This window comes from Nyctereutes procyonoides, unplaced genomic scaffold (genome assembly GCF_905146905.1).
Source record: "Nyctereutes procyonoides isolate TBG_1078 unplaced genomic scaffold, NYPRO_anot_genome, whole genome shotgun sequence".
Classification (NCBI taxonomy): Eukaryota; Metazoa; Chordata; class Mammalia; order Carnivora; family Canidae; genus Nyctereutes; species Nyctereutes procyonoides.
This window is the reverse complement of record NW_026575135.1, coordinates 31,973,995-31,999,097: the sequence shown is the minus strand read 5'-3', so window position 1 is coordinate 31,999,097 and position 25,103 is coordinate 31,973,995. Positions and strand designations below refer to the sequence as shown.

General features: G+C 38.4%; 1 pseudogene; it reads right to left on the bottom strand.

Moving 5' to 3' along the window:
• Nucleotides 1-7,152: 7,152 nt before the first annotated feature.
• Nucleotides 7,153-7,619, bottom strand: LOC129494584 (60S ribosomal protein L28-like; annotated as a pseudogene).
• Nucleotides 7,620-25,103: the final 17,484 nt, after the last annotated feature.

The window sequence follows — 25,103 nt, the reverse complement described above, 5'->3', positions numbered from 1 at the left end:
TTCACTGTGACCTTCGGCAAAACACTTAAGATCTCTGACTCTCATATTTCTCATCTATGAAGTGGGTATAATAATATTAACATATCAGGGTCCCTGTAAAAATAAACTGTGATCATATATACAAAATGCTAAGCATAGGCCTGGACTACATAATAAAAGCCCAAAGACAAGTATTTACCTTGATTTTATCATCTTATTATTATTTGCTCATTTTTCACAATCTGATTGATATTACAGATAACTGTCTGCCTGCCTAATCCACTAGGTTTTCAGTCATTAAAGGCAAGTATGCGGTATTCACATTTTTGTCCATGGTGCCTTACCCAGTTATCTGACTCATTGATGATGCAAGTTTATTGCCTGTTGAATAAAGTCCACCTGCATTTGATACGATGATTTTCTGAGCTTTGCTGAGAGAATGTCCCACTATCTCACAACTACTGATTCATGTGCACCAAAACACATGTGTTACTCTAACAATATAAATATATATAGTATGGGATGTCTGGATGGCTCAGCAGTTGAGCTACTGCCTTTGGTTCAGGGCGTGATCCTGGAGTCCCAGGATCGAGCCCTGTGTCAGGCTTCCTGCGGGGAATCTGCTTCTCCCTCTGCCTCTGTCTCTGCCTCTCTCTGTGTGTCTCTCATGAATGAATAAATAAAATCTTACAATAAATAAATAAATATATATATATATAGTGCTATAAATTGTTCTTTTTATAGCTTTGCACATAATAATCACTGAGAAAGGCAGCAGGACAGGGACTATCTCTTTTTTGCCTCCTTTTTATCCATAAGTGTAAAATTAACATGACTTTGTCAGGCTTATAGAAAATAATATATAAATTCACCTCTAACCTGTATTTCCACTAACATAGCTGCCAGAGATAGCTTGGGCTGAAATTGCATTAAAACTCCTGAATGATTCAGTTCACTCAGTTCAATTGCTATTTAAGTATGTGCTATGCCCAGTTCATTGGGAAGGCAGTGTGGAACAAGACAACATAAAAGGCTTTCTTTCTAGTTCAATTAAAGTAAACAATGACATGGGCCCTGTTGAAATAACAACAGAACAATAGCATTAAATCCACTCCAGATATCCAAATGGGAAAAGAATGTGTGATGCAATGCCTCAGTCTGACCAGATCATGTCTGTTCCCAACCTCCAGTACCCAGGACGGGCGCTTGCCACCAGTGGAAGCCCTCAGCTATGTCACTGCCCAGCTAAAACTCTTCCATGGCTTCCTACTTCTGGCCTACAGCAAACAGTCCAAACTCTTAGCCTGGCACAAAAGGCTTTGGGAAGTGAAACCACACCTATTTTTCCAGCCTTGCTTTCCTTACCTTCTTTATACTTCCTATGTTCCAGTGATATGAAATTATCTCCCTGGACTCCCATTTCAACTCTCAACAGAGTGAAGAGCTTCTATTCCTGTCCTTATAATAAAACCTGAAAAACCTGAACATTACTTTTCTTAGAGTCATCGGAGAAGTGAGGTTGCAGGGCAAGCTGCCATGTGGAAAGGTGGAGAAATAGGTTCAGCCAAACATGACTAAGATCTTATCTGAGCAAAAGCCCATTGGAGCCATAAACTGGTGGGAATATTTAAATGGAAATAATAGTTAAATAGTAATTTTGATGAGCTGTTGGAGGCTGAGTGAGGGCTAGCTAGAGAGTGAAAAATTCCTGAAGGCTGCAGTTTTGGAGGTTGGGGGACACACTTTCATGGACTTTACCACCAAGAAATTCACCAGGTTCTCATGGTGAAGAGCTGAGAAAGGTTCCCTCAAGGGCTCTGGCAAGGGAATGGAAAGAGTAATTTCTATGAATTATGGACAGATATTTATCCAAAATAAAGGCCCACATTCCAGGGGAAAAGTGTTTTTCAGAACTTTTTCCCTATTAGGAGAGAGCATTCCTCCCACTGCAGCCTCCTCTAGGCTTCCAGTCTTATCTAAGAAGATAAAGCAGCAAATCCCAGTCCAGGTCTCAAGGATTAGATTGAGAACTCTGTAGGTAGGCAAAGAAGTAGAAAGTAGGGGCATGGGAGGAAAGCTATGCCATGGGAAAGAAACAAAAGTTACAGCCCCAAAACACAGGCTGTATAAAACAGAGATTTAATCAAAAGATTATAGAATGTTCCCCCTCTCTGTAATATATCACCACACCAAGACTGCATAGTAATTATGGACTGCAGCTGAAAAAGTAACAACACAAACTCTGTAAGGAAAAGTACTTAGGGGAAGTTCAAGGTCAAACATGGAGACAAAAACACAGACTCTAGAGAGATTTGAAACCTCCAGCACCTATAGCTAAAGCAAATATTAAAACCAACCAAACTTCTAGCCAGCTTACATAAATCCTGATACTAAATACCTTTATACTTTAATTCCTATTACCTGATAAAATACATCTGGCTTTTAACAACAAATTAAGAAATGCAAGAGGAAAAAAAATCCAAAGAGATAAAATAATCATCAGAATCAGAACTATATATGGGCACAAATTTGGGGACTATCAGAAAAGGAATTTAAAATAACTATGATTCATATGTTAATAGTGGAAAAAGTAGGTAACATGCAAGAATACATGGGTAATATAAGCGAAAGGAGGAAAAACCAAAAAAGAACCAAAAAGGAATACTAGAAATTTTTAAAAAGGATAACAGAAATAAAGAAATGCATTTGATAAGCTTATCCATAGATTTGACACGAATCAAGGAAAGAATCAGTGATTTTGTAAATAAGTCAAAAGAAACTACAAACTGAAATGCAAGAGAAAGAAGAATTTAAAAAACAATGAACACTGCAGGAACTTTGGGATAATTTCAAAGAGTATAAGATACACATAGTTGGAAAATTAGAACAAGAAGGAAAAAAATGGAGAACTTTCCAAGTACTTTTCAAAACTGATGACAGATTTCAAACCACAGGTTCAGGAAGCTTGACAAACACAAGGAAAAATAACTGCAAACCATGTCCCCACCCCCAGTGCACACACACACACACGATAGCACATACAGACACCCCTAGGCATATCATATTAAAACTGCAGAAAACCAAAGACATTTAGAAAATCTTGAAAGACGACAGAGGAAAAGAGTAACAACTTACCAATAGAGGGCCGAATATAAGAAAGACAGTGGACTTCTCATCAGAAATTATACAATGAAGAATGCAGTGAAATATTTAAAATGTTGAAGAAAAATATCACCAACATAGAATTCTATAGCAAGTAAAATTATTCTTTACAAAAGGGAATGAGAAATAAAGAATTTCTCAGACAACCAAAAGTTGAAGGAATTCAGTATTGACAGATTTGTCCTGAAACCCAAAAAAAGTTTTCATGAAAAAAAAAGATACAGCTCAGAAATATAGAATGAAGAAGGAATAAATAATTTTACATTTCTTATTCTTAATTGATCTAAAAATAACTGTACAAAGTCATAATAGTAACAATGTATTAGATGATTATAACACACAACTAAGTGAAATAAATGACAACAACAATATCACAAGGGAGGAATTGGGAAGACTCTGTTATAAAGTACCTATACTACATGTGAAACACTGTAGTGTCATTTGAAAATGGACTTAGATTGTTAAAAATGTAAATGTAAACCCTGGGTAACAAACAATTTAAAAATAAATAATTGCAATGTTGAGAGGAGATAGTGTGGAATCATTAAAATTGCTCAGTTAGGACCAGAGATAAGAGGGAAAAAAGGAAAAAAATGATAAGGGTAATGAATAGAAGACAGATACACAGTAGATATTAATGCAACTATATCAATAATCACCTTAAATGCAAATTATCTAAATATGCCAATTAAAAACCAAGATTGTCAAAGTGGATAGACAACACAAAACCCAACTTTGTTGTCTACAAGAAACCTACATTAAATACAAAGACAAAGATAAGTTACAAGTAAAAAAGATTGAAAAGGATATACCATGCCAACACTAATTCAAAAAAGTTGAAGTAGGTATACTAATTTCTGACAAATCTACATTCAGAAAAAAAGATTATCAGGGATAAAGAAAAGCATTACATAATGATAAAGTCTTCAATTCTCTAAGAAGACATAACAATCCTAAATGTATATGCATCTAACAGGAAAGCATCAAAACATATAAGGCAAAAATCAATAGAACTGCAAGGAGAAATAGACAAATCCACAACTATAGTCAGAGACTTCAACATACTTTTGTCAGTAAAAGTATGATCAAGATCAAGCAGGCAGAGTATCAGTAAGCATATAGTTGACCTCAATGTCACTATCATTTGGCTTGCTCTAATTGACATTTATGGAGTACTCCATACAACAACAACAGAACACACATCCTTCTCCAGCTCATATCCACAAGTGTAGACCACATTCTGGGCCATAACGCACTCAACAAAAAAAAGCATAGAAACCATACAAAATATAATATCAGACCATCATGGATTTTTTTAAAGATTTATTTATTTATTCATGATAGACAGAGAGAGAGAGAGGCAGAGGAAGCAGGCTCCATGCTGGGAACCCAACGTGGGACTGGATCCCAGGTCTCCAGGATCGGGCCCTGGGCCAAAGGCAGGCGCTAAACCGCTGAGCCACCCAGGGATCCCCCATCTTGGATTTAAACTAGAAATTAACAATAGAAAGATAGCAGGAAAATCCCCAAATATTTGGAAATTAAACAACAGACTTCTTGGTAATACATGGGTCAAAGAATTCTTGGGAGAAATGTTTAAATATTTGACCTAGATGAAAATAAAAATATAATTTATCAAAATATGTGGGATGTAGCAAAAGCAGTGCTTAAAGAGAAATTCATATTATGAAATACACAGGATAGAATAAAGGTACAAAATCAACAATATAATCTTCCTTTTTAGGAAATCAGAGTAACAAGCATAAAGCAAGCAAAAAATAAATAAATAAATAAAAATTAGAGCAGAAATCAATGAAATTCAAAACAGGCAAACAATAAAGAAAAGCTATTTTTTTAATGATGACTAAGAAAAAAGATAAGACACAAATTAACATTATCAGAAAGAAAATAGTTTTCATTACTCTTGATCTCAAGTACATTAAAAGGATAATAAAGGAATATCGTGAACAACTTTGTGCCCACAAATTGGATAACTTAGGTGAAATGGACCAATTTCTTGAAAGATACAAACTACTAAAACTCATATGTGTAGAAATAGGTAACTTGAAAAAACCCTATTAAAGAAATTGTCTCAATAATTAATAAACTTTCCAAAAAGAAACGTACCAAGCTCAAGTGGTTTTACTGGTGAATTCTGCAAACTTTTAAGGAAGAAATATATTGATTCTTCATAATCTGTTTCAGAAAATAAAAGCAGAGGGAAGGCTTCCTAACTCATGCTACAAGGCCAATACTGCCCTATTAAGAAAATCAGATAAAAACATTACCCCAAAAAACTATAGAGGATAATTCACACAAACATAGACACAAAATCCTTAATTAAATATATTTTTAAAATATTTTATGTATTTATTCATGATAGAGAGAGAGAGAGAGGCAGAGACACAGGCAGAGGGAGAAGCAGGATCCATGCAGGGAGCCCAATGCGGGACTCGATCCCAGGTCTCCAGGATCGCGCCCTGGGGCAAGGGCAGGCGCCAAACCACTGAGCCACCAAGGGATCCCCCCATCTCCCCTTAATTAAATATTATTGGATTCAATTTGCTAATGTTTAAAAAGAGCTAAACACTACAACCAAGTGAAATTCATTCCACGAATGCAAGAAGGATTCAACATTCAAAAATCAGTTAGTGTAATCCATCACATCAACAGGCTAAAGAAAAATCATATGATATTATCAATCAACACTCAAAAGGCATTTGACAAAATCTAACACTTTTTTATGATTTAAAAAAACTGTTAGAAAATCAGAATAGAAGAGAACTTTCTCACCTTGACAAAGAACAACTAACAAAAACCTACATTCCACATTATTTTCAATGGAAAGAAGCGGTTGCTTCCTCCCTAAAGAAAAGGAATAAGTCAAGAATGTTTTCTCTCATCATTCCTATTCAATACCTAATGAAAGCCCTAGCTAGTACAATATAACAAGAAAAGTATATAAAAGCTATACATGTTGGAAAGGAAGAAACGAAACTATTATTTGACATAATTGCTATGTCTAAAATCCCAAAGAATCTACAAGAGAAGTCTTGAATGATTCATGGTAAAATAGCACCAAAGTTGGGTATGTGAGTATGAATTCATATTTAGCTCAGTATTGATACAGATTGTAGAAAGTAAAAACTAGAAAAAATATACAGGATGAACCTGAAACAGTGTGCCAGAAAGCAAGGGTGGGAGCATGATAATGAAAGGAATAAGTCAGAGGGACACAGGAACCAACTGAAGATGCTCCCAATGGCCAAGGCTGGAATAGTTTAAGCAACAAAATTAATGAATATTGGATTATAATATAAAGTATAAAATAAATATCCATGGGTCCATACTGATATATAGAAATAGTTGGATAAATAAATAAATAAATAAATACTGATAATAAATTGCTCCTGCAGAAGATTGCACATTATTTATGTAGCTACTTCACCCTCAAGGAGGTAGAGTTTAACTTCCTACTCTTTGAACAGGGCTGTGCATGGTCACGTTCTTCCAAAACAAGAAGGAAAGAGGGGGGAAAAGAGTCACAGTATAGTAGAGAAACCTGGCAAACATTGCCTAAGCCATGTGATAAAGGTTAGCATCAAAAGTGATAGACAAAAAAAAAAAAAAGTGATAGATCATCAAAACATCTACTGAAGAAAACAGACCAATTCTACACAAGGCACCTTCTACCTGACAAGTACACCTGGAAAGCTTTAACATCATGGAAAACAAAGAAAAACACTGTAACTGTCAAAAAAAAAAAAAAAAAAAAAAAAAAACCTAAGGAAACATTATGCTAAATGCAATGTAATATCCTGGATTGGTTCCCAGAACAGAAAAGACATTAGTTCAAAAATTATGGAAACTGGAATAAAGTATTGACTTTAGTTAATAAGGTGTCAATACTGCTTCATTAATTGTGACAACTTTATCATTGTAATGTTAAGATATTAATAACAAGGGAATCTGGATATGGGGTATAACATGGAATCTCTCTGCACTATTTTTTTAGGTGGTTGATATCTTTACTGCTTTGGAGGTGGGAGGGCAGGTGCTCAGGAGCTCTTGGTGGGGTAGGGCCTCCTTCCTCTTCACCATCACAAGCTTCTGGCTGCACAGGATGGCACTGGCTCTGCAAATTGTAGCCATGAAGAGATCTGGGCTGTAAATGTTCTTGTGGATCAGGTGCTAGATGTTGCCGAGGGCAGCCCCAGCGTCCTTGTTGATGGTGGTCTGCATGTAGGAGGTGGTAGGCTTTTGCTGGGGGGGATCTGCGCTTCGTGACTACCACTACATCTTTGTCACCCCCACCCCCCGCCCGCAGCTCCATACCCACAGTTTTGCAGTGAATCAGCCCATTGTTGCAGAAAGAGTTGTGAGCCTTCGGGTGACGGCTCAGTGCTGTAGGTCTGCTTGTTCCTCCTGACCAGGAAGCCTGCGCAGTTCCCCATGACACTCCATTGGTGGGCAGGCATGGCGGTAGCTCCTCTCACTGCACCAGCATGAGATAGCCTCTCTATATTATTTTCAGTTTTTCTGCAAATCTAAAATAAAAGGCTTATTTAAAAATATATTTTAGTTGAATCATTATGTTGTATACCTGAAACTCAAATAACGCTGTATGTTAACTATACCTCAATTAAATATATTTTTTTCTTTAACTGTCACTTTTATGGTAACATTATGTTGCTCTTATCTCTCCTTCTCATTATGATGTTTTCTTGGCCAGGCATAAGCCTACTTCTCCATCTGTCAAAACACTAAGACTTCTTCTATAAAGTCATCTTCAGCCTCTCCAGACAGTGTTCTAGTTTCTCCTCCTGATGCCAGAGCAATTACCACAATGCAATCATGTGCTCACCTCTTCCCACACTGAGTTCTCTGTGGCCACCACATCTCATTATTCTAACACTGCACTAGTGAAGTGCTGACCACAATGGAAGCACTCAGCTAATGTGTGTTGCCTAAATGAAAGGTCGTGTTAGTAATGCCTTTGAATTTTTAAACAAGTTTACACACATTATTTTGTAGGTTCATCCAACCTCTGTGTGTGTTTAGAGGTCACTATTTTTGCCATTTAAAATGAGTAAACTGAGACTCAGAGTCAAACTTACACAACTTAACACAACTCAAAAGCACTGGAAAAGCTTTTTATCCCAGCTTACACAACTCAAAAGCACTGGAAAAGGTATTTATCTCCTTTTTATGACTCTACATCTACTTTCCCCTCCCATGTAGAGATAAACTGGGGCTCTTCACCTGGTTCATGTCCTGGCTCTGTCCACTGCTCTCCTCTCTGATGCTGGGCAAGTCACAAAATCTAGGTGTACTTCAAAACCCTCACATATTTTAATGGAAACTAATGATAATGTTTACCTCAGAGTTTTGTGAGGATTCATGACACAATGTTTATATAGTAACTGACACTTGGTAAGAGTCATTATTTTTCTCTATTATTACTAAGAGTATAATGATTTTAGACTCAACCAATCAGCGTCACTGAAATGCAAAAAAAAAAAGGGGGGGAGGAGGGGGGGAGGGCCACATTCTATTTGCTCTATTTGGGCCAACACAAAGGTCTTTTTTTTTTTTAAGTTATCCTCCCACTTAGAAAACAAGTCCAATGGCAAAGAACCAGCCTCTATTTGAGATGGCCATTTGGACCGGACCACATGACCTCGAAGTTCCTTTCTGCACACACTCTTCCATATTCTTTATTTCCTTTGCAGTCTCTCAAGTATTGTAGCCTACAATATCAAAGGTTCAATAAAGGTTGGCTGACTGAGGCTTTCAAACTCCCAACACAATCACTTTCATGTTGCCGACTTTGATTCAATTTGTGATTTATGGGCATATGGAGCATTTCGCATCCCAGAGTTTCCTCTTTTGAGTCATGATTTGCAAATGGATATAATAACCCATAAACTGATATCAGCATCCAAACAGAGCCATCCAACTCCAGTAATGAATGGCCTTTGGAGTGAAAAGGCACCAGCCCATTAGGAAGGGCTCAAACAGCAAGCACACCAGTGTGAACAGCCGCCTTCATAAAGTCAGAGTTTCTCAGTTCATTCCCCACATTCTGTCCATTCTAAGACATTGTGTGTGACGAGCGCCTAATGCAATCGGACTCTCGATCTCCTTTGGCAAGCAGGCCTGCAACAATAGACTAAACCTCAGCCCTGCCAACCCCAAACAGGCATGCCAGTCTGCCTCCTTCCAGATTTGTGGCTTGTCTCCACAAAGTAATAGTGATTCTCTTGTCTATACCAATTGCAGGCTGCAGATGGGTAGCCTAATGTTGTAATGTCGGACTAAATTCTACCCAGATGAACTGGAAAATTTCCTCACTCATTCAGAAATCTGCCAGCCAGCTGTCAGGTCTCCAGGACTCCCTCACTTGCCCAGATCACCAGTGAACAGACGGTGTTCACCACAATGATTAGGCTGTGTTTTTAGTTCAAACTCTTTGCTCCTGTCGAATGATTTTATTCGTTCTTCCTTCTTCAAACATTCTGGAAGATGGTCAGTGGAATTTTCTTAAGCAGAAGGATTCTTCAAGAAGGCAGCTGAGAACATTGTCAAAACAACCTTGGAGTGAGGGATAAAAAGTATACCTTGGTGAGCTGTTCATTGGCCATGACCCCACTCCCCGCCAGATAACTAGTCCAACGTTCCTCAGTGGAAGACACCTTTTTGTGCCAATAGAGATGGGAAATTGGGAAGCAGGTGCCAGCTCACTGTGTACTTGACTGTCACCATCAATAAAGGACACAACATAATTTTAGAGGACTCCAAAAGCCAAGACACAACATTAAAATAGAAAAGGAAACAAGTGACAAATGGACTACAAAGAAGTAAGAAAGGAGGGAAGAATCTACTTCATTTGCATTTATAAAATATGAGAACCTTGCACAGTCCAAAAAAATGTCCTTCTTGCCTTCACATATTTAAATAAAGAGACCTTAGAAAGATCATCTGTGCATGGACTTTGTAGAGGGTTTTTAGTTTTTTTTTTTTTTTTTTTTTTTTATAGAGTTTGTTCTTCCTTTAGCATTTGATCTGGGTACAGTCAGTTCGAAAACATCTAAGCATGTCTATTCATGGGGTCCTTCTCTAGGGGGTGGGGATTTTGAAAAATCCAAAAGTCCTTTTGAATATGTTTCTCTCAGGGCACTTCCTTGCCAATTATTAATCTAAACGATTCACTCACACATACCTCCCCAATGATCGTGAGCTTTGGGATTAAATAAGTTGAAGTTCAAAAGGGGGCCCTGTTGCTTACCATTGTGCAAAAACGTTTAGAAACCTACCTAATTCTTCATAGTCTCCATTTTCTCATCTTTCGGTGATTGTGAGGTCTCCATGAATGCTGTCAAACCACCTGTCCACAACTCCCCAAATGCTCACCCTCTAAACTATATAGAGTCTACCAATCCTACCAAATCTGGTCTCTTCCTCTTTGGTTCTATCTCAAGCTACTCTCTTTCTAACACACCATGTATAGGGACTCTGACCTATTTTCTGTTCCCTAAACATACCAAGAAATGTCCTCTCCCTAGGTCTTCCTACGTCTTGTCTTCTTCTTTGTCCCCATGTTAATATTCATTCCAAATCCCAAAAACACCTTAATTTCCCCACAGAGTATTCACATTAATGCCCCCTTTACGTGCAGATTCAACACATTTCTCTTCAGTTTCTCTTTCTTTGCACTGTAAGTCTCTTCTACTTCAAAACTATTGTGTGAAAACCTAGAATTACTTATTTAGACACATTTCCGGGTATTTGATTTGAAGGATGTGTAAAATCAGAACAAAGCATAATGTGAAGAATGTGAGGTGAAGATGCCCACTTAATTGGCTTTGTGAGTTTATACTAGGTGAACAATTATACACATAAGCAATTACTTAGCAAATAAGACCCAAATAATTTACAGAAGCTTCTGAGTATCTTTACTAATGTTACAGTTACATCTTATCTTCTTTAGCACTTTAATTTTTCTCCTTTCTTCATCTGCCCCTCCACAGCAAGCTAGTTTTCACTTTCTGTATCTCCTAGCAGTGAGTATTTTTCTCAGACACCGAAGCTAAGATGGCTACACTGGTTTGCACTTCTCTGTGGAATCCTCTGCTCAGAAAATCCCTAATTGGTAAAACTCATACCTCAGGGGGTAGTTGTCAGATGACCAAATTCAAAGCAAGCTGTCAAATAAATGAGACCATCAAGTGTTCTAGACTCCCAAAAGTAAATACATAGACATCCACAGACTACTGATAAAGTTTTTGGTTCCTGTTCTGGAGGGCTTCTTGTATTTTTTTTTTTAAGATTTTATTTATTTATTCATGAGAGACACACACAGAGAGAGAGAGAGGCAGAGACACAGGCAGAGGGAAAAGCAGGTTCCATGCAGAGAGTCTGATGTGGGACTCGATCCCGGGTCTCCAGGATCAGGCCCTGGGCTGAAGGCGGCGCTAAACTGCTGAGCCACCCAGGCTGCCCGAGCTTCTTGTATTTAAAGTCGCTTGTATTCTAAAACTCTGAGCTTTACAGTTAAATAATAAAATTATATTATTTTTGTTTGTTGTATTATAATTAATAAGAATATTGCATTGCATCCACATTAAGAGCTTTCTCAAAAGAGTATTTTCCTGTGTAGTCCCAAGCAAAATTAAATTACCCTAAAGTTTGATAAACTGTATGCCAATAAGTCACAGAAATGCTATCCACAGAATAGTAACAGTCTTATCATAGCAAACGTTAATTACCTAAACCTTTGCAGAATTATTTTTAAGATTTTATTTATTTATTCATGAGACACAGAGACAGAGGCAGAAACATAGGCAGAGGGAGAAGAAGCAGTCTCCTTGCGGGGAGCCCGATGCAGGACTCAATCCCAGGATCCCAGGATCACAACCTGAGCCAAAGGCAGACGCTCAACGACTGAGCCACCCAGAGGCGCACATTTGCAGAATTTTAAGATGTCAGGATAATGGGCCAAATTTATTGAAATGAAGCTGAGCCTTGAAATGTTTAAGATCTCTCAGAAGCTTAACAAACATGTAGGTCTTAGTAACCTTTTAACACATTTCTCTAAGAATTAATAAAGTATAAAGAAGTAACGATGTATAAAGAAGTAACATTCTCAGCTATACATGGTGTAAGAGGTCAGCTGTAGGAAAATACGCAAACCCTGTTGATGAGGGAGAGTATAGGTTTTCATTGCTGACTGCAGCAACCAAGAAGTATAGTTCTTTGAGGTACAGGTATTATTTAGGTTACAAAGAATTAGATAATATTGCAAAGCTAAGGTAAAGTTTGCTTGTCTAAAAGACCTATTTGCCCTCCCTTCCCTTCCTGTCCTTTTTATCTATCACTTCCATATGGCAAACAACCTTGCCCTTCGGGTCAAAAAGCCTGGATTTTAACCCCGACAATGTAACATTGTACAGGGCCCTTAAGCTCTCTGAAACCTTAACTCCTTCTCATCAAAATAGGGCTAATAGCTGTCTTGTAAAGTTTGGTGATTCAGCAAGGTGAGGTATGCAAAATTCTTGGCATAAGGGCTGACATACCATCAGTGATCTATAACTATATTAACACCTTCACCCTTCATTTGAGGAAATTAGAAAATACTCATCTCTTGTTACCTTATGACTTGAAAGGTGCCCTCTTGGTCAATCCTCACAGGATTCAGTTGCATAGATCTTAAACAAATTCCATTATACCAACTCCAAATGTTTTATAGCAGTCATTCCCAAAACTAAGAAATAAAGGGTCACCATTTAAAGGGGGGAAGGTGGGAAAAATCATGGATGAACTGAAATACATCTGTGGTCACCTGAGCACTTAAAAAAAATACAGTACTAAAAGTAAAATGCTGCCTCTTCTAGCAATTGCAAAGACAATTGCAAATCAGGTCACAAATCAAGTGGAAGCATTAAAAAACTAGCTATCCAAAAAAGCCAGGAAATTTGTACTAATTTTTAAAATCATTTTGAAAATTGAAATATAAAACTTGTCAGTCCTCAAAGCCTTCGTGGACTCGCTGAAAAGATGTCATCCTAGATGCCAATTTGGAAAACACTTCATAATAACAGAATTTTGTGTTTTTCTAAAAAGCAGATTTCAGTGTTCAGAAGCTATAGGTGAAGTTGAGGTGAGTCACCGTTGACAATGTGTCTTTACCCCTACTTAAAACACACTTTAATCCAATAAACATCAGTACTTTGAAGAAAGCAGGGTAAAAGGAATTATGAAAATACAACTCTATACTTTCTTCCTATTTTGGAACCTATGTTTTGCTGTCTTTTTGTAATCACTGTTTGGGAATTCGGGGACTCCAGGGTCGTAATCCAACAAATGCAGCTAAACCAGGAGAATATAGCCAGCCATGTGTAAGGAGATTGGGAAGAGTTTGAGATTCATTGCCTTATCACAGCAGCATCAACACACATGATCACGACAGTATCATCTAGTTGTTTATTTTGACAAAGGGTTATTTACTCTAAATTGGTTAAGGGTTAACATTAATTACAGACATCTTATAGTTGAGTGGCTCAGTGATCACGCCTGGAATGATCCTTATGTCTTGATGTCTATCAATACATGCAAACCACCCATCAAGTCACTAATTGGCATGCTCTGCAGAAGTCCCTGGAGAAAAGCTAAGAAACTGAGCACTTTTTAGCTTCAGTGTACTCTTGAAGCATGCTTTCCCTGGAGATCAGAGCTGTCAAGGGGCACTTTGATCATGGGAAACCATTAAGGCTCCTCCTCACTTTTGAGATGTCAGGATTTTAACAGAAACACAATATTGTACTAAATCCAATGTCATCTTCTTGATACTTATAAGGAAGCAAAATAAAATGGGCAATTAAAAATCTATGAAGGTCGATTGATTTTCTCTACTAGCAATTATGCCTTATAATTGTTTGCTAAAAGAGGAATTGGCATTTCACAAAGCCAATGATTGGCTGGGATTTTGTGCTTACTGAACCTCTGTGGGTTTAGAGTTTGGGTTTGGACAAAAACCAAGAGTTGAGCAGCATTTGAGAAGCTTCTCCCAAGCCTTTCATCTAGAAGCTAGCTAGTGAGCTCACGAGGTTTCTGACATTTCCCCCATTCCAACCAGGCTGGAACCCCACTGTAATCAAAATTCGCAATGTTCCAGAACCCAGACTTTGGTCCTCATTAAAAACCCAACAGACAAAAAAGTCCAGGAGGCCTGCTAGCCAAACCTTTTCACACAGCAGGGAAGGTTTGCATTCGGTTTTATTTTTAAGTTAGCAGACTAGGTCAGGACTCATTTTGAAGGCTGATGAAAGACCTAGCACCCATGTTTCATCTTCTGATTAATCCAAAATTAAACAATTCAGAGATTTTGATCACTTAGTCTTTTTTTTAAACATATGTGACAGATAATAAATAGCCATCTCTAGTACACATAGCAGGACACATTGTGTCTGCCCGCAGGCTCTTGATGGACCATTCTTCGGCTTAGTCCAAGATCAGATAGTAAATCACAATTTCCTTTTAAAGCATTGTTACAATTTTCACCTCTTATTGAAACCGAAATATGTGTATTCTGCTACTTAGACATGACTTACCTGCTGCTCATATTTCCAGCAATAATCTATCTTACTTTTTAAAAAACACTTTTGATGAAGTGGGTATGTGAGTTATGTAAGCCTTGTAGTATATGAAAGGGAGAAGGAATTAGATACATATTGTGAGGCTCATTAGTCACATTTGAGTTAAACATAAATCTTTGGAGAATAACAAAGTCTTTTGCATTTTCCAGCTTTTTTTTCTTCTTCTAAATCAAGGCTTCAAAATTAACGGACTTTAAAAATAATAATCAACCCCAGAGGAAATGATTGGGAACTCCAACACACCAAGTGAGATCATGGATGTTTCAGAGACATAAATAACTGGCCCTCTGGGTACAGTCCCTGTATCTATTCTATTCCCCTTGACTTTAAGAACTCCACCTTTTGTGAACATATCAGCTTCTTCCCCTCTGGTCCCGGTGACCACTTTCCATCCCTACCTCTAAGCTCAGGAAGGAACATATCAGGTCCCCAGAGAACTTTGCCTACATCTTCTTTATAACTCATCACAATGTATTGTGATTATTTGCTTCCTTGAATGTCTTCCTCACAGACTGTGATCTCCTAAAGGACTAAGACTTGTCTTTTCATCCCGGCATAAAGCAGAGGACCTCACACATTTTTTTGCATATGCATTTGTTTATTTACACTTTGACTCTTTGCAAAAGAATATTTTGAGGCACCTTATGTAACAGAGGTGTTTACCATTCAAAGGAATAAAAGATAAATCCATAAATAAAATAGGGCACAGTAAAAACAAAAGGAGATGAGTTGGTGACCAGCAGTTGCTAGAGTGTATCAGTCAGGGTCTCAGCAGGAATCTGATGGCACATTCAAATTGAATCCATTAAGGAGAGTTTAATAAAGGGACTATTTATAAAAAGTGCTGGAGGTATTTAAGAAATAGAAAAAGTGGGTAAGTGGAATGCCTCTGGGGAAATAACCAAAAAAACAAACAAAGACTCCACCAGGAATTTTTACTACTCTAAACCTGAAGGCACGGTGTGGGAACAGTTACTGGTGCCCAGAGAAATAACTCTGCAGGGATAGGCTGCCTGGTAGGAGCTGTGGACATACAAAAAGAAGCAGCTAACCTGCAGTGTCCTAACCTCCGAGAGCTCCAGGTATAAGTACCTCATTTCATTCTCTTCTTGTCTTTAGATCTCATTCTGATACCTCACGTGGCCCAAATCTAATGGAAACCTGAGGGCACAGAATCCCCTTGATACAGTCCGTATGCATGGGTCAGGTTCCAGAGCCCAGAGCAGTGTGCAGAAGAGAGGGGTAAGGAGAAGACATCCAATACAGAGCAGAAGCTTGTACATTCAGTTACAGCCATATTATTAACTGGCCAGAGCAGAATTTGAAACATGATTAGTTCCAAAACTCAGAGCATTTATCATTAATAGCATACTAGTGGTTTATGAAAAGGCAGAGGCCTGAGATTTAAAAAATCTCCCATGGTAATGCCGAAGAATGACTTTCAGAGACTTCCTTCTGGTAACATGCCTTCAGGCACACCCAGGGCCCAGTATACTGAGCTATTGAGAAGTAATTCTACAAGGTCACAGTAATGGGTCATACCTACCAGTCTCACAGCCTGAGGATCTAGGGGTAAATTTTAAAATTAAAGAACTTGAAGGAAATGTCAAACTGATTATCTTTTATGCAATTCTCCAAGAATATCAGTCACTTCTTTTTAACAAAGATTTTGAGAAAAGTTGAGCAGCAGACAATTAATATTCCCTGGCTAAAACAAGGATTACATATGAATGATAAAGCTGCAGACTTCATTAATCAAATGATTGGAAGAGAGGACCAGTCCCTTTTGTGAAATTTCAGGGGCCTACCCTATATGCATCTGAATAGATGCCCAACACATGCAAGCACACATAGTCAGGCTGATTCTAGACTCTCTGAAAGATCCAATAAACATTTGCTTTAAAAAGCAGAAATTGAGAGGTGCCTGTATTATATATGTGTATATGTGTGTGTGTGTGTGTGTGTGTGTATATATATATATATATAATCTTCTAGTTCTGTTTCTCTGGAGAATCCTAATTCAAGTGAGTTACTGAAGCTCTCTATGCCTCAGTTTCCTTAATAAAATGCACATGGTGATACTTCTGGGAAATTTAAATGAGTTAATGTGTATATTTAGTAACTAACACTTAGCAGCAATTTAAAACTGTTAGTGATGATGGTTAAAATATCAGAAGAGCCATTAGTTCTTTTTACTATAACAAGGAATGAAATAACTAGTTCCTGTCAATATACCGAGGACAAAAAAATGCTTTCTTGTAGGGTCTGCTTGGTAGCAAAGATGAAGAAAACACAAATTGGGAGTATGCCCCCATTCTCTGCATGTTTCAATTTCTGCTTCTTTTTTTTTTTTTTTTTAAGACTTACTTCTTTTAGAGAGAAAGAGAGAGAAAGTGCAAAGGGGCAGAGGGAGAGGGAAAGGGAACCTGAAACAGACTGAGCATGGAGCGTAGAGTGTGACGCTGGGCTCAATCTCACAATCCAGAGATCATGACCTGAGCCAAAACCAAGAGTTGGTCATTTAACCGACTGTGCTATATACATTATATAGAAATTGGTTCACTTGGTTATATAGATGAGAAGTCCCATGATCTGCCATCTGCAGGCCAGAGAAACTTATCTGTCCAAGGGCAGGAGAAGATGGAGGTCCTAGAATAAGAAGAGAGAGAGAATTTGCCCTTTCTTTGCATTTTTCTTCTACTTGGGCCCTCAACCTATTGAGGCCTGCACACATTGGTGAGGGCAGACCTTCCCTATTCAGTCTCCTGTTTCAAATGCTAATTTCTAGTGGAGACACCCAAATAATGTTTTACCAGCTATCTGGGCATCCCTTAGATCAGTCAAATTGATACATAAAATTAACCATCTCATTGGTTAATCACCCTACGCAAGAGGATTTAAACTTTAGATATCTAGCTTAACCACCACAAAATTCTAACACTGTAATCTAACATGAGACAAGGAAAGTAGGTAAAAAGCCATCCCCTGTGAAATGAGACACTTGGCAGGATAGCAAATTGTCACCTAAACAATACTCCTAGACTAACGTTTCCCAAAGTGGAATTCCATAGGACATCTTACCCTATAAGATGCACCAGGAAAAAAAGGGTGACAAAGACAATGAAAACCTACATACCAGTATATTTCTTTGTGAGAGTCGTGATACATCTATTACAGGCTCTGAGAAAGTATTCACTAAAGAAAACTTATTTCTCTTTCATTATCCAGATTCTACTAAATTTATTCCATCAATGAATTCACTCATTTGCTTTATCCCTGCTAAGGTCAGCAATGACCTCTGGGTCACTAAATCCAAGGGACTTTTTAGCAGCTCTAGACATAATAGACTTTGCCCGCCTTTGGAAACACACTCTTTGCGTGGCTTTTGCAATATAAATCTGGTTTCCTTCCTTCTGTGTGTTTCTCATTACTACTTTATCAACTCATCAACCACTTACCAGTCAACAATTGTTGGGCGTCCTTGGGACTCAGTCTCCAGCTCTTTCCTCATCTTACTTGAGGGTCTCTACCTAGGTGATTGCATTTACATCCATTGCATTAATATCCAGCTATTTGCAGATGATGCCGGGACTTATATCAATATTTCAAACTTCATCTCTAAGTTCTAGAACTGTTTTCAAACTTCCTATTTGAAATCTTATCTACAGTGTCCCAAAGCCATCTTAAGTTCAACATGACCAAAGAAAAGCTTGTTATTTTCCTCCCCAAATTCGTCCTCTTCATATAGTCTGCTTTCAGGAAGTGGTAGGAAAAAAAAAAAAAACATTCATTTGCTTACCAATACCAGGGCCTCATTTTATGACTCCCTCTCCCCCACCACCCATAACCAGTCATCATCAGATCCTGCTGACTTTGGAGTTAAATGTCTCTCACATCCATGCATTCTTTTCTATTTAAACTACAACCTTAGCCTTCATCACAATAATCTTTCTCTTAGACTTTTTGCAGCACCATGGAGTAGAAGTATTCTCCATCAGCTGTGCTCATCTAATCTATTCTCCGCCTTCCAGACATGTCCAGATGAGTGGTGTCTTTGAATGCCAATATAATCACATCCCCTTTCTACTTAAAACAGATCAATAGTTTCTCATTTAACTTCTGATAGAGAAAACCTTCTTAAGACGGTCTCCAATGTCTTGCATGCATGGTCCTGATCTACCTCTCCAGTTTCATGTAGCATCTCTTTTCTCCTCAATGTCTTCACTTGGAAGACTGGACATATTGCAATTTGCCATACTTGCTGGCTTCATACCTAGGTCACTGGCACAAGCCATTTGTTCTGATTGGAATGTGTTTCTTTCTCTTTCTCTTCTGCTGAATAACCACTCATTCTTCAGATTTCATCCAGTGATCACTTCTTCAGAGATATCTATTCTAACTCCCAGATGAGGCCAAACACCCCTACTTTAGACTTCTATAAAATGACATACCTATCTTGAATAGCACGTCTTACTTGCAGTTTTATATTATCTATTTATATTTTCTATATAACTATTGGCTCAAAATGTATCCTCCCTACTAAACTGTAAGTTACTTGAGGGTGAGCAATGTTCTTTCTGTTCACTAATATATCCTTAGCATGTAACACAGCCCCTTGAATGATGTAGGTGTTCCTAGACAAGGTACTATTTTACCAGCAGTGTGCTAGGTGTTGTTGATAGAACATTAAAGAAGATTGACTTTGTCCCTCTGCTGATGGAATTTCTAGCCTAGCCTAAGAGAAAGGTCATCTATCAGTATGTACAAAGCAAGGTATGGCCAGGGTGAAAACAGGAGAGGTTCCAGGGAATACCAAGCTGTGGAGGGTCAAGGAAGGCTTCTCAGAAACAAAAGACCTAAGTAATAGTGATAAGTTACGTAGGCATCTTATGTGTGAATGTTTATATTAATGTATTGTGTTATGTGTTAATGTATTGTGTATTAACTCACACTGATCTTCACCTAAGAAGAGGTAAATAAGGAAACTGAGGAGCAAAGAACATATGTGACTTGCCATGTTTGTTCAGCTAGTTAGAAGGGGAGCTGAATTCAACCCTAGACAGTCTGGCTCCTACTTCTTAACTCACATGGCACATTTTTTAGTTGCCTTGGCAAAAGAGAGTCAGGAGACAGGCAGGGTTCCAAACAAAGAGTAGATCAAAAACAATGACTGAGCAGAAAAGAACTCTAAGCTCTTAAGAAACTAATTGATCAGGGATTACTGGGTAGCTCAGTGGTTAAGAATCTGCCTTCAGCTCAGGGAGTGGCCCTGGGGTCCTGGGGTCGAGTCCCACATTGGGCTCCTCATAGGGAGCCTGCTTCTCCTTCTGCCTATGTCTCTGCCTCTCTCTCTGTGTCTCTCATGAATAAATAGATAAAATCTTAAAAAAAAAAAAAAGAAACTAATTGGTCAGATTGCATTTTTAGAAAAAGAGAAAGAAAAAAAGAACCTCCAGCTATATAATATGGAGACTGGATTTGGAGCAAGGCAAGGCAAAAAACACATTACCCTTTTCACACATCCACCATCAAAATCCTCTGGGACATGTGTTCCTTGGAAGACCATAAGCAAATACTGCTGTGTACAAACCAGAGACTGAATTAAGGTTTGTTCCCTATGTGGGTCATCACTTCTTTTCAGGACCACAAACAGAAGATTACGTTGAATTAAGCATTTTACAAATACACATGCTTTGGCCCAAAGAGGGAAGTGACTTGGTTCAGAACAAATTCATTTCCAGAAAGTTCACACAATCTCAATGTTTCAGAACTTGAAAGAACTTTTATCTTATCAAGTCCACGTGTAACAATGAGGAAAAAATAAAAGGACAATTACTACTAACCACTTCCCCTGGGAGAAAAAAATTCAAAAGGGATATAGCTTAAAAAAAATAGTGAGCTGGTTTTTCATCCTCACATCTTTGAAGGGATGCTCAGGGAAAGAGGGTGGCAATGCTAGATCAGGCATTTTTGCACATATTATCCACAGGGAAATCTAAATCTATAACCGTCATCATAAAATGAAATAAGAAGCAAATCAGAAAGGAATGAATGAAGGGCAAGTGATAGCCAAGGGGTTTACAATAATCAATTATTAAAATGCCTTAAAAGAGCAAAGAAAATGCTTATCAGATCAGCAAAGCACCTTTTAATAAATAATATGATTTGGGTTTAATTAATGGCCTAATTACAGTTTTACCCAATAGGCTTAAATGCTCCAAAGGAACAGTTTGAGTCTCTTTGGTAGATAATCTGTGTTTTAAAAAATGTTCTAATTACATATTTGCTTGAGTAAATAATGTGAATTTTACAAAACTGCCTAATGATATATTTATGTGACTATATTTACCCAAATGGCCTCTCATTCTGTACTAATGGAGCGAGGATTACTGCTCCAGGGAGACATGGAAAAGTGGGATGACTCCAGCCTTCACCCTAATACCCCTGTTATTCTCACCCTGTTCTCACTCTCTCTCACCCCAAAACACACCACTGCAAGCATATGACCCACTTATTCATCATCAATTTAAATAGGGGGAAAAACATGTCTTCCTCAGCTTTTTGTATAAACACGTTTTGCAGAAAGGGTACAGACTTGAAAAATGAGTATTAATACTGTATAATCCTCCATTAAAAGTGGATAATGAGACTGTAACCAAGACAGGACATTCAAGGTTTAAAGAGCTGCATAATGTATTCTATTCTTTATAGAGTGTCTTACAATGCCTTACGAAAACCCGAATCTATGTGTCGGGATCAGAGTGCTGTGACTTAGGGTCACATAATGGTTCATGTTAGATGACAGAGAAGTCCTACAAAAACTGATTTTGAATCTCCCAGCTTTATGGTGGTATGTGTTGTAAGTCATTTTCACATGTTTAAAGACATAAATCTAGAAAAACCAGTACATATCTATTCACAAAACTGGGTGGACAAATGAAGTTCCACCTCATAGTTTTCTCAGAAAATCTTACTCTTAGTAGACACTCACTGTTTAAAATCAGGTGATACTTCATTCCCTAAATAGCTAAGCATGACCCAGGAAAGGAAAGACAGCATTTATATTTTCAGCCGTTCTTCAAACAAGATGAGATGATTAACCAAAACACATACAAAAAAAGATAAAATAAATGGCTCAGGGAACAAGGGAGTAAGATAAACAGGTGAGAGAGCAAAATCAAGGAATAGGATTAGCATCCCACCTCAAGCATGCAATAGTAGCGTACAGCCCATAAGCTTCCAAGAGGCCAATGCGAAGCAAGCAACATGACAATTTATGCAAATCAATCAAGTCAAGTAATTGGCAAGATCTGAAACAATTTCTCCTCTGATCCTCATACACATGGTCCCTTGTACACATAATAGTTCCAAACTCATCTCAATAGAAGATAGTAAGTTTCATAGGCTTGTGAGTTGCCATTTAGGTCAAGGACAGAATCTCACACTTTTATAAAATGGAATACATAATAAATGTCACATTAACTGTGCTGATCACAGTGGTATCCCTCTTGGATGATTCAGAAGGCATTCCAATAATTGCAGGGATACAGGGCCCTCATTATAGGCACTAATTGTGTTTTACTATAATTGGGCAAAATTGCTACTTAATTGAGAGTTCAAGGGATAGAGTGCCAGATTAACTAATTTTCACCTTAATAAATGTGTAATTATTTATTAAAATTTTGAATCCCACTGCTGACGCCCTTATAAATTACTTCATACTCTGGGCATCTCTCACAGAGCTCAGATAGATGATCCCATTGCTCAGACCATAAGATCTGTGACTCTGTGGAGGAAAGATGTCCACAGCATGGAGCCCAAGGCACCCCAGTCCGTGCATGTCTTCCCTCTAGCCCAGCAGCATCTGGGGCCTCGTGCCTGCCGAAATGCAGCAGCGCCATCTGTTTTCTCTGGCCTCGTTTGCTTGGATCAAGTCAGAAATTGAAGGCACTAATCTGAATTTTTCAGAAACTTTGCAGTAATTGAAAAGAGAAGGTGATAAAGAGGCGGGGGGAGCTGTTTGGCAACTTAATTACACTGGTCACTCCGTGGGCTGCATAATAAAGCAAAGGCGTATTTTTGAAATAGTACCAAGCTAAGAGCAAACCATAACTCCAAGCGCTTTGTAGAGGAGCCCATCCACTCACGTAGTCATTTATAATTAGGATGTGAAACTCAGCCCTGCAGTCATTTATTATTGAAATTGCCTTAAGGTGATCTCCAAAACAACTTCATCTCTTGATTTACCTCCTCCTCCTCCCCTTTCTAAAAGCAGCAAATGGAATACATGGGATTAGCCTCTTAGGAGCAAATAGGCAGAGATGAAATGCAGCCAGGAGTGAATGCTTGGCAGGACCCAGAAGGGAGGTGCCAAGAGGACATGGGTGGATCATTGGAGAATTGATTGGAAAGATTCTCTGTTCCCAGAAGAGAGCAAGCTTCAATGGTTTCTCTCAAGTTTTATTGCACATTAGCTGGACCATATGCTCTGCTCGTGTGGGCAGCACCTGCGGGGGGAGGTACATCAGTTTCAGACTAAAATGCAGAGTTGAGAAGTTTCTGTTTAGAAAATGAGATCTAGAATGACTGCAGAAGTTGCACCTGTCCTCAGCTTCCACTTCATATATTTCTTCACGGGAGTCTATTCAGGTTGGGTTTTTTTCCATTCCATGTCCACCAAGAGAAGAAAAAACATACGACTTTCTATTACTCTGAAACACACAAGAGAAAAGATTTTATCTTTTTAAGAGGGTGGCAGGTAGTTGGAGGAAGGGAGGGGACAGGCAGGAAGAGAATGTTCTTTTCAAGACTTGAAATCGATATGTCTTATCAAATCCAAATCAAATTGTATACACCAAAGTCATTAGACTCAGAGTCTACTTGTTAGGAATAATATTTTGCCCTAGGATTAAATCCCATTATGTCGCAGAGACAGAGTTTCTTCAGCCAACCGGAAAAATTGAGACCGGTAAAACTTGATAGCATCTATATACAATGGGAGATGCAGGAAACATAGAATCTGAAAAGTTTAAATGAGAAACCCCAGTTTTTTGCCTCCTCAGAGCTATGCCATTTGGGGCAGCCCTGGATAGTAGAATTCCATTTGGGATAAGCCATATTTGCCTCAAGTGCCCATCCGGGCCCCGCTCTTTGCTCAGTGTCTCCCCACTGCTCCCGCTGTGCTGTCTGTCACCAAGCTGCTCCCAGCTCACCCGCTTTGAAGCCCATCCTCTCAAACTGCTCTTCCTGGCATTATCTCATGCTCTACTCTTTCCTGGCTCCTTTCTCACCAAATCTTGCTGTTTCGTTTGCAACTTTCTCGGGAAATTGGTTACAAATGGGAGAGTTTTACTCAATATTGAGATAAAACGCGAATGTGTTACACCCTCCAAAGAGCAGATTTATAGCTAACAGAGGCCTTGATGACTTGACTCACAGAAAAGCCTGATGGTAGAATTTTAGGGAACATGGCAGCATGGGAGGAAAACGATCTAGAGGGTCATGTCTTTCAGCCTGCGCCAGCAAATCACACTTTATCAATTAGGGTAAATTTGGGTGCCAGTAATTTAATCTCTGACTTGAGTGGTCAAAATAATAAGGATATTTATTATCTAACATAGGAAGTCTCAAGCACTAAAACAGGCACAAGGCTGTCCCATCTCTGTGTGCCCAACTCAGTCTGTCCCCTACTTGTCCCAACTGACATTTCTTATGCTTCCAAGATGTCAACCACAGTAAGAGACATTCCATAAAGACACAACTACATCTAGAAGAAAAGCAAATATTGTGTCCTATATATCTCTCGAGCAGAGAGAAGACATTTTGTAACTGCTTGCCAGCAATATTCTCACATGTCACTGACCAAAGTAAGTTCAGATGCTCCTTCCTAGCCCAGTAAACAGTCAAGGGCAGTTGTGTAATGTGTGCCAGACTTAGACTATGGACACTATCTTCTAGTCACTTAGGAGAAGTCTGTACCTCCCAAACAAACAAAAAAAATCAAGATTTTTTTTATATCTTGGACCCAGTAAAACTTAAGTGTCAGTCTGTTCTTGTATCATTAATGTACTCTGATTTAAATTTAGTCATTATGTCCTTCTTTCTGCTAAAGATGTTGCCACTTTGAGCTGCAGGGATCTCTCAATATAAAAGAGAAAAGAAGGAAATGAGGACTTAGAAGACAAGGCAAACAGTGGCATTTGAATTTTGTAGGGTCTACAAGGTTTTATCACATGATTGTCAGTTTCCCATAATCATTAGCCTTCACGATAGCTGAAAACTTAGAATGAGGTGGGTGTGTCATATCAG